The sequence below is a fragment of the Planococcus citri genome, chromosome 4 (assembly GCF_950023065.1).
Source record: "Planococcus citri chromosome 4, ihPlaCitr1.1, whole genome shotgun sequence".
Classification (NCBI taxonomy): Eukaryota; Metazoa; Arthropoda; class Insecta; order Hemiptera; family Pseudococcidae; genus Planococcus; species Planococcus citri.
Genome location: NC_088680.1, coordinates 59,256,356 through 59,265,301, shown reverse-complemented (window position 1 = coordinate 59,265,301; position 8,946 = coordinate 59,256,356). Strand labels below are relative to the sequence as shown.

General features: G+C 33.0%; 1 long non-coding RNA gene across 2 annotated transcripts in view; it reads left to right on the top strand.

Annotated features, from left to right (window-relative positions):
- Positions 1–8,946, top strand: part of LOC135843351 (uncharacterized) — a 234,437-nt gene that overhangs the window by 92,586 nt on the left and 132,905 nt on the right. The gene's annotated exons all lie outside the window — the stretch shown is intronic.

The following is an 8,946-nucleotide window of genomic DNA, read 5'->3' as shown; positions in this document are numbered from 1 at the left end:
AAAGATTTAAAACTGAAGGCTTTACACCCATTTTATGAATTCATTTTTAATAATTTCTCAATTTCTTTGCTGTTGCCAGTTTCTTGTAAATTTGGACAATTTTTTCTAAATGTTTATATTAATTTTTCTGAATTTTTGTAATACATATTTTATGAATTTTTTACATTATTTACGTAAATTTATTGATTTTTCGTCCAGTTTGTCGAAATTTTACTACATTTTGCCTAATCATGATTTTAGTTTGCAAATTTTTTCTTGAATTTCAAACAATTTTACCAGTTTTTCTGACCTTTTTAGGAATTTTTGTAATGTTTTATTGATTTTCACTTGAATTTTGCGATTTTTTTATTACTTTGAGGAAGTTTCACTATATTTTTCTTCATTTTAAATAACTTATCTTTATTTTCTTGATTTTTAATTTTTTAAAACGAATTTTATTGATTTTCTGAACTGTTTTCACAAAATTTCACGCACTTTTTTTTGTTTTCAATGATTTTATTTTTCAATTTCACTTGAATTTCAGAAAATTGATTAATAATTTTACTCGAATCCAATATTTTTATCAATTATTAATCTTTTTAAATAATTTTTTCGCTGAATGTAGGTAGGTACTAGGTAGGTATTAAATTTTTTACAGTTTTTGCAACATTTCATGATTATTTCAAGTCAGTTTTCAAATTATTCAAATTTTTAGAAGTCTCTTTACTGATTGTGCGGCAATTTTTTCAATTTTTCAAGCATTTTAGAAAATTTTTCAACTTTTTTCACAAATTTTCAGAATTTTGTGAACTCTTCAAATTTTAAGATTTTTTAAATTATCGGTGAATTCCTCTTATTTTGTAATTTTTCATTCATTTTATACAATTTTACCAATATTTTGCAAAGATTCACCTAATGATACATATTTTTTGTTTTCAATAACTTTTTATGTTACAATTTCTCAACAATTTTTGCATCTGTATTTTTTTAAAATTTTACTCCATTTTTCACCATTTTAACATAATTTTTCAAATTCGGGGTGTATCTATTAACAGGTAGTGAAAGTAGTGAAAATGTAGTGGTTTTCAAAATGGGCAGTGAAAGTAGTGAAAAAGTAGTGAATTTAGTCAAAAAGATAGTGAAAAAATTTTTAAAAAATCAAATGCGTTCATTTGTATTTTTTTTTTTTTTATAGTTTTGATCGAAATTGAAAAATTGTTACTTACTTACTTTGTATACAAATTTTCTTCCAATTTCAATTTGTTGAAAATTTTCATGTGAAAGATTTGTGCGGGGAAGGGAGGAGAGGGGGTCGAGTGGAGGGCATTCTGAAAATTTGGTTAGAAGAAGTATAGTGATTTTTTTTTCAAAAAAAATTCCGTTAGATACCATGAAATTTTTAGGATTTTGAGAAATTTGAATTCAATGATTGGTTAAATGACAATTTTCCCCATTTAAAATTTTCTACCGATTTACACAAATTTGATGATATTCCATCAATCATTTTTCCGTAAAATGTTTCTTTCTGCAGCATTTATTTCAACATTTTTTACCCCATTATTAATCATTTTAACGTAATTTTCGCAAATTTTTCAAACTTGTGTACTTATTATCTGGCAGTTGGTGCAGTTTATCAATTTTTCATGCATGTTTAGAAAATTTTTCATCATTTGATTTTTTTGTTTTTTGTTTAATGTATCAATTATTTCTCCAATCATTTTTCATGCATTTTTCAAATTTGTACTTCATTTTTTAATCATTCTAAGATACCTACATTTTTTTTGAATTTTTCAAATTTACTAAATTTCTGAAATTTTTTGCTGCTTTATAATTTTTTGTGGATTTTAGAATATTTTTTTTCTTATTTTAACTACTTGAATTTTATCGTGTTTTTACAATATTTTTTATCGTTTTCAATTACATTTTTGGTTAGGTATTGAATGTATCCATTTCTTGTCTATTTCTACATAATTTTTGAATTATTTCTTCGCGTTCAATCATTTTTTTTGAACATTCGTTCTAATGATGAAGAATTTTTTCAACTTTTTACTTGTGTTTGTGCAGTTTTTTCTGAATTCCAAATCATTTTGTGTTGATATCGTCGGTTTTTTGGCGATTCCAATATTATGAATTTAGTGATATTTTAGAAATAGTAGAAATTGAGGGGTGGGGGGAATGGAGCTCTTGAAGGGGCTAGATGAAATTAACACAAAATCGGACTTGATATTCGGGTTTCAGGAGGTTCGAATCATTTGAAAATGACGCCGATATCATAAAAGTAACTTTATTTCGAAAATAGTAAAAATTGAGGTGGGGGACTGAAGGCTCTGTAGGGGGGGGGGGGGTAGATGAGTGTAGCAGAAAATCTGACGTCATATTCCTGCTCAGCGGTATCGAATCATGCGGAATCAACACCTTACTCGTTAATACATAGTTATTTCTCCCAAAATTTTCACCCCCCCCTAGAACACATTTTTTGAATTTTTCACCACAGCGCACCAACGTAAAAAAAATTCATGATGCTTAGGGATCAAAAATACATCCATAAAACGTGTTTCTAAAATTGTACCTCGCAATTTGCATTGTTAAAAAGCATAAAAAAAAGTTGAAAAACGCCATTTAAAGGATAAATATGATGGGAGGGGGTTGAACATTTTTGAGGGGATACCTCTTATGAATGCTCACAACATACCAAAAAATCAAAAAAATCAGTCTTCATGGGGCTGAGAAAATAATTTTTATTGTAATTCCAAAAAAGGAAGTTTCTCAAAATGGAGGGGATCTGAGGGTCTGAAACTTTCCACGCCGAAGTTTCTCGATAGTACCCGTCTACCGTGTGAATATCAACCCAAAAGCTCTTCAGGTTCAAAAATAATTTTTTTTTGGAAATTTTGAAACCCTCTCCCCCTTACCACACGAAGCGACAAGTTGCAGAGTGGCAGAAGTGTTTTTTATGACTTATTAAGCAATACAAAAACTTTGGAACACATCTGCCGCATATATCTCTGGCAGTTCGTTTTGTCAAAATTTTCCCCAATTTTATGGTTCTGTAACCCCAAACCGGACAGGGTGGAGAGTGGCAGATTCACAAAATTATCACCTCCGACAATATTTCGAACGTTTAAAATGGTTCATAGCTTTATATGTTGTCGTTTGGATTAAACTGCCACCATCTCCCGGACTATACGTTACTTTGGTAAGTAAGTAAATAATGAAGAAAGTCATGAAGTGTTTCTATCTTTAATATAAATGTCAGTTAGTTAAGTACTCAATATGTACATAAGAAAGAGGAAATCTTTTTAAAGAAATTGTACCACAACTAGGTACATGCAACAAAAACAATTATGGAAAATATAATTTTACCAAATCTAAGAAGGTAAATTGTAGGTATGTGAGGTTTCGAATTTTTCTTCTCAGTTTACATTTCATCGATTTTTCTTCTATTTTCAAACATTTTTATGACAATTTTTTTCTATTAATTAATATTTTTCTAAGAACTGATTCATTTAATTTTTTGAAAGCAGTTTAAAGCACCCGTCCCTCCTCCCTCCTCCTCCCTTGCTCTTCATACTACTGTGATTTGAGTGAAAAATTTCAAACGAAATTCACTACTCGTTTCTCGTCCGATACGCAATGGGCACTTCCCGCAAAAATTGTAAACCATGATAGGAAATCTGGAGACCCATAGTGAAATCAATTTCAAATATTCAGGTAACCTTCTAAAGTACGATACGATACATTTTCCTCCGATTGTTTTGTTTTAAAAGCAAAAACCAATTAGTAATTATTACATCACAATGTAATCTGGATTTCGTTGTTATAACTCGGCCGTCTGGACGGGCACCGACGACGACTACGACTACGGTAGTAATCGGAGCGAAAAATCATTACATAAGTATAGCTGGACGTCTACCTATATAAAAGGAAACCAATCCTCAAAATAGTTTGTTGACCGGATGATGGAAACATGGAATGTTGCAACCCTTCCTTATCATCAGGCGTCAGTGCATCTTCTCCTGCGGATATATCAGTGCTCCGTATAGAACGTCGTCGTGTCTTTTACCCCCCCAAACTAGAGCATCATCATCACAGGGAAAGCATTCCAGACGTTTTCGATCGGTCCAGCGATTCCGAGACGATGAACGCGAGTTAAAAGAGTGACTTCTTTAAAAACGAGAGGAAAAAAATGGTTACATCCGATAGTTCACAAATCCGGAGCATTAACTTTACCACGGTACGTACAATTTCACGGTACGGATAGATTGACGTAAAAGGTCGTTTGAAGGAGTTCTCAAATCCTTCGATATTTAGGAATTAGGAAAAAAAAGAAGAAGCGACTTTTTGTTATTTTTTTCCACCGCAAAATGGGAAGGTCATCGGTGTGAAAATTAGGATGAATTGTACTCGTATGATCGCGGTGCTCGGTGCATGAGAATGCGCTTTTTCGCAAAGCCACTCTTTTTTTTCCTCGGCTCCTTTGTTTATTGCGCTAATTACTCTCAATAAAACCTATAATCATTACAAAAGCGAACAATGCATACGATTTTTTTCACTTTTTACACCAGTAATGAGGTACGCGTGTGTCTATGTACTCTGTATACTCTGTACTCGTGCAGGACGCGGCGGTGGCAGGAAAAAAAATAGACGTACCTGTGGCTGTGCAAAAAACCAGTTGTAATGTCTGGAGGTCTTTCACACTGAAACCGAAGGCGTTATAACGAGCAAATGTCCGACATAAAAATTTTAAATTGCCGAGAAAAGTTGCAAATGTGGGATGCATTACATAGAACTGCAACCTACGTTGTCCAAATTTGGTAACCGAAGGTGAAACCATGTGGGATTCGATGCGGTCCGGTCTCGCTATTCAAACCAAAATTTCGTATTTTTCAAGTCATCCTCGACAGTGGGCGAAATCGTATGGGAAAATTTTTTAGCCAAGACGTCGATGACGAACTGACTATAGTCGTATATGAGTTCTCTAAATGGATGGCTGCGGAGGCGGTAGCAGGATACGCGGCATCTTGTAAATCAAACTAAATTACAGGTTTATACGGGCAACAGGCACGAATGGAAAATGCATTTTGTCTCTATACTGGTGTGATTAAAGGGTAGGCTACGCCAGCCATGCCAGAGTGATGAACAAATTAAAAATAAATCTTATTATCGGTAGCGGTTGATTTGATAATTGGTGTAGTCTTTCTCTCGAGAGTTCCGAGAAAATCTCAGCTCGGAATCGAGAAATGAAAATTATGTTTTTAATTTTTTTTTTTTGCAAAATCTCGACACTTATGAAGTTATGACCAGAAATGAGTCGATTTTCAATCTCGAGAGGACGAGCTAAATTTTTCAAGGCAAATTTCAACTCGCTGGATAAATCAAGTAGGTACACTGCAGCTATTCGCTCACTGAATATTATGGCTTTTTTCAATTGTCCCTGTATCTCCTGTATCGAGATTCTGCGACCACCCCTGTTGAAGGGCGGAATTATATTTACTGCTTTAGTGATCAAGATACAATAAAATCTTTTTTTCGATACTTTGCCCGTGGCGAGGCAAGGCTTTTTTTAAACGTCCATAATGCGTCGGAATTGATAACAGTGGAATGATCGGAGAGCCTCGTGGGGAATTCATCTCACTTTTATCCGTTCCGAATTTCACTTCGAGATGTGAGGTCTTTTCATCCAAAATTTTTGTGATTATTTTTTTAAGAAAGCGATTGGAAATTTTGATCGAAGAATCAGTAAGAAAAAATTAGGTGGATGGCATAAAAATTTATGAGAAGTGAATTGGGGAGAAAAGAGGAGGGAGGTTCTGCTTCTGAAAAGTAGATTTGGAAGTAATAGATAATTCAGTGACACTGAAAATCATTTTTTTGTATGTAGAATTTAGGTGATTCGATTTCTCATTTTCATTTTTTCAACAAATTCGATTGGCACTCCTGATTCAATGATATTTCACCAGTGCGAATGGAGGGGGGAGGGTGCGGTGATTTTTATCGAGATCACGTCACAGGCATAAAATTAACCAACCTATTTGACGAGGAGTAGCTTTATATTGATTTGTCAATGCCAGATGAATTTTGCAACAGATTTGTGCAGTTCAGAATTTCTTGAAAATATGTTGCATCTAGGGCCATCGAGAGGGGGCAAAGGGGATAGTTTGCCTCTGGCCCGTGGCCGCACTTTCTGGAAGGCCCGGCAAAATAAGGGCCTATGATAAAAGAAAAACATTATTTTTTACTTCTCGAGACATAAATTTTTGAAAGCTTTTGCTCTCACTTCGCTCGGGCTTGTTTTTTTTCGGGATCTTGATGAATATTTCCAAAAAAAAATTAAGTTTTAAAGCCAAAAAATGAACTCCTTACAAAAAAACAACATATTTTCAAGAACTTCTGTTTTCATTTGGACCTGTTCTGTTTTCTTTTTCAAAGTCAACTTCCTTCAAAAAAACACCATTCAAACTCTAAACAATTTTAAAAGCCAAAAAATAAGCTCATCGTTCTATTCTTACATTGAAAAAACCATCGTTTTTGCCTTTCAAAACACAAATTTTCAAAAGTTTTCGCGCGAAGCTGTTCTCGTTTCTTTTTCAGAATTAACTTCGTAAAGAAAAAACACATTCAAATTCATAAATTCCAAAAATCAAAAAATAAGCTCCTCTTATTAAACTTTGTAGGCACCTCGAAACAAAAATGTTCAAAAAATTCGTTTCTCGTTTCAAAATCAACAAATTTTACATTTGAGACCTCCAAAAATCCCCCCCCCCAGAAAAAAATGAAAATCTTCATTCATAAGAATATTATAACCCTCAATAACCGAAATTTCAGCTGCAAATACTTAAATTGATTTCCGATTTTTTGGTGAATTTTTGAAGATACAAAACAGATCATTTTCAGTTCAGTAATTTATGCTTTTTAAAAAAAAAAAATTACTTATGCATTTTTATTCTGAAAAAATTATGAAAATCAGTCTCGAAACTATCGATATATCAACTTCCCAGAACTGAATTTCTTCGTTTTGAGCCATTCTGGAGCTTTCATCGCGATTCTTCATTTCTCAGATATTTTTCAATTTCTCCAGAAGGTGTGGAAATTATTTCGGAAGCTGGAAATTACTTATTATGGACCTGTTAAACAAATTTGAGTCGATTTCCAGCCAAACACCCCGAGTGTTTTTTTTATCATCTCAACTGGTAAGGGGAAAAAAGCTGCTTATTGGTAAAATTTTTGTGAGATCCCTCTCCCCTCCTCCCGATACAGATTACACCGTTTCGAGCCACTCTGAACCTTCCAATACGATTTTCAATTTCTCTAGAATTTTTAAATTTCTCCAAAAGGGTGGGAAATGATTTGGGACTCTAAAAATCGTGTTTTTGCTTTTCTCGACCAATTTAATGAGTTTACCGAGCACTTTTGAGTAAATTTTCAATCAGCGTATTTATGAGGTGGGGGGATTCAAAAAATCCAAAAAACACCCTTGAAGTGTCGGCTGAAAATTGGCTTTGAAATCGATTTTTGCTGCTCTGATTTCCTTGTAACGTCTTCTGAAGAAATTTAAAAATTCTAGAGAAATCTAAAATCGTGCTGGAGGCTCCAGAATGGAACGAAACGGCGAATTTCGGTTTTGGGAGAGTTGATATTTGCTTTCAAGATCAATTTCCATCATCTTTACTGAATGAATTACATGAAAAAAAATTATAAGTAGGTACCTCAAAACAGTTAATTTTGAATTTTCAAAAATTCGCCAAAAATCAAAAAATCAGCGTGGATTGCTGAAATTTTTATTATTGGGATTTTAGATCATGCTCTTTCTAAAAATTGAAGCCCTGTTCAATTTTGAGAGGGGGCGGGAACCTTGAAAAGTTTCTTTTAAATTTTATTTTTTATTTTTCATAAATTTTTAGAAATTCAAATTTTCTTTTTAAAAAATGGAAATTTTAGAATACGTGAGATCAAAAGAGAAATCCAAAAGTGAGTTCGTTTCTTACCCCGTTCTCGATCTCGTGATTTGATTAACGGTGATTTCCAGTCATTCCAAAGCCTTCAGCGAATTTTGGGATTTTCCAATTTTGGAAAAATTGTCATGAAAAGGGCCAAAATGAAATTTAGTTACCTCTTAGGCACAAACTCGTCATTATAGTGCTTTTGATTATTTCAAGCAAGAATTTTTCAAAATACATTTTTGTTGGTTCAAATCAAAATTTTTCTTTAGAGATCAATTTGAGAGAAAAAAAATCGAGTTTGTACCTTAATAAATTCTGTGTTTTCCATTGACGGATTCACGTTCCACTGATTTTTCATTTCGTTTTCTTAAAAAAAAATTACTGTAGAAATTTTTGAATTCAAGTCGACAGAAATAGATTTTGAAACATAGTGTCTAAAACGATCAAAATGTAACTAGACATTCATCAGCTTTGTTTCTTAGTTTTATCCAGTTTTGTAGATTTTTTAAAATGAAAAATGGACCAAATTTCAACTTTTAACAATTCGTTGAAATTTGAAAAATGATATTCAGCACCCAAAATTTGCCTTAGTGTTGCATGTACTTTTGGTTGCTCTTTGGATTACCATATCATCTACACGTGTGTTGTGTAACGTTCGTTGACGTATTTCAGTTAAAGCACATTAAACATAATTACCTACCTACAGCAGATGAGAAAAATAAAGAAACAAAAAATAATGCAATCTTGCGCAAAAAGGTCAAGTGAACGAAGTGAACGCAGATTGCAGCGTATGCTAATCTTCAACAAACACTAGCAAAAAAAATTTCTCCGTCCATTTGGCCGAACAGAAATTTACACAGATTTGTAATAAACATGCAAAGTAAATAAAGCGAGATAATAATATTTCGCACCCTTCTCCATAACGCTTCGCAATATCACGGTCTATAAAATTTCATCAACGAATACAATACGTACATCATAAAAAATTATATAAAAAAACAATGCAGCTCGGTATAAAGGGAAGATG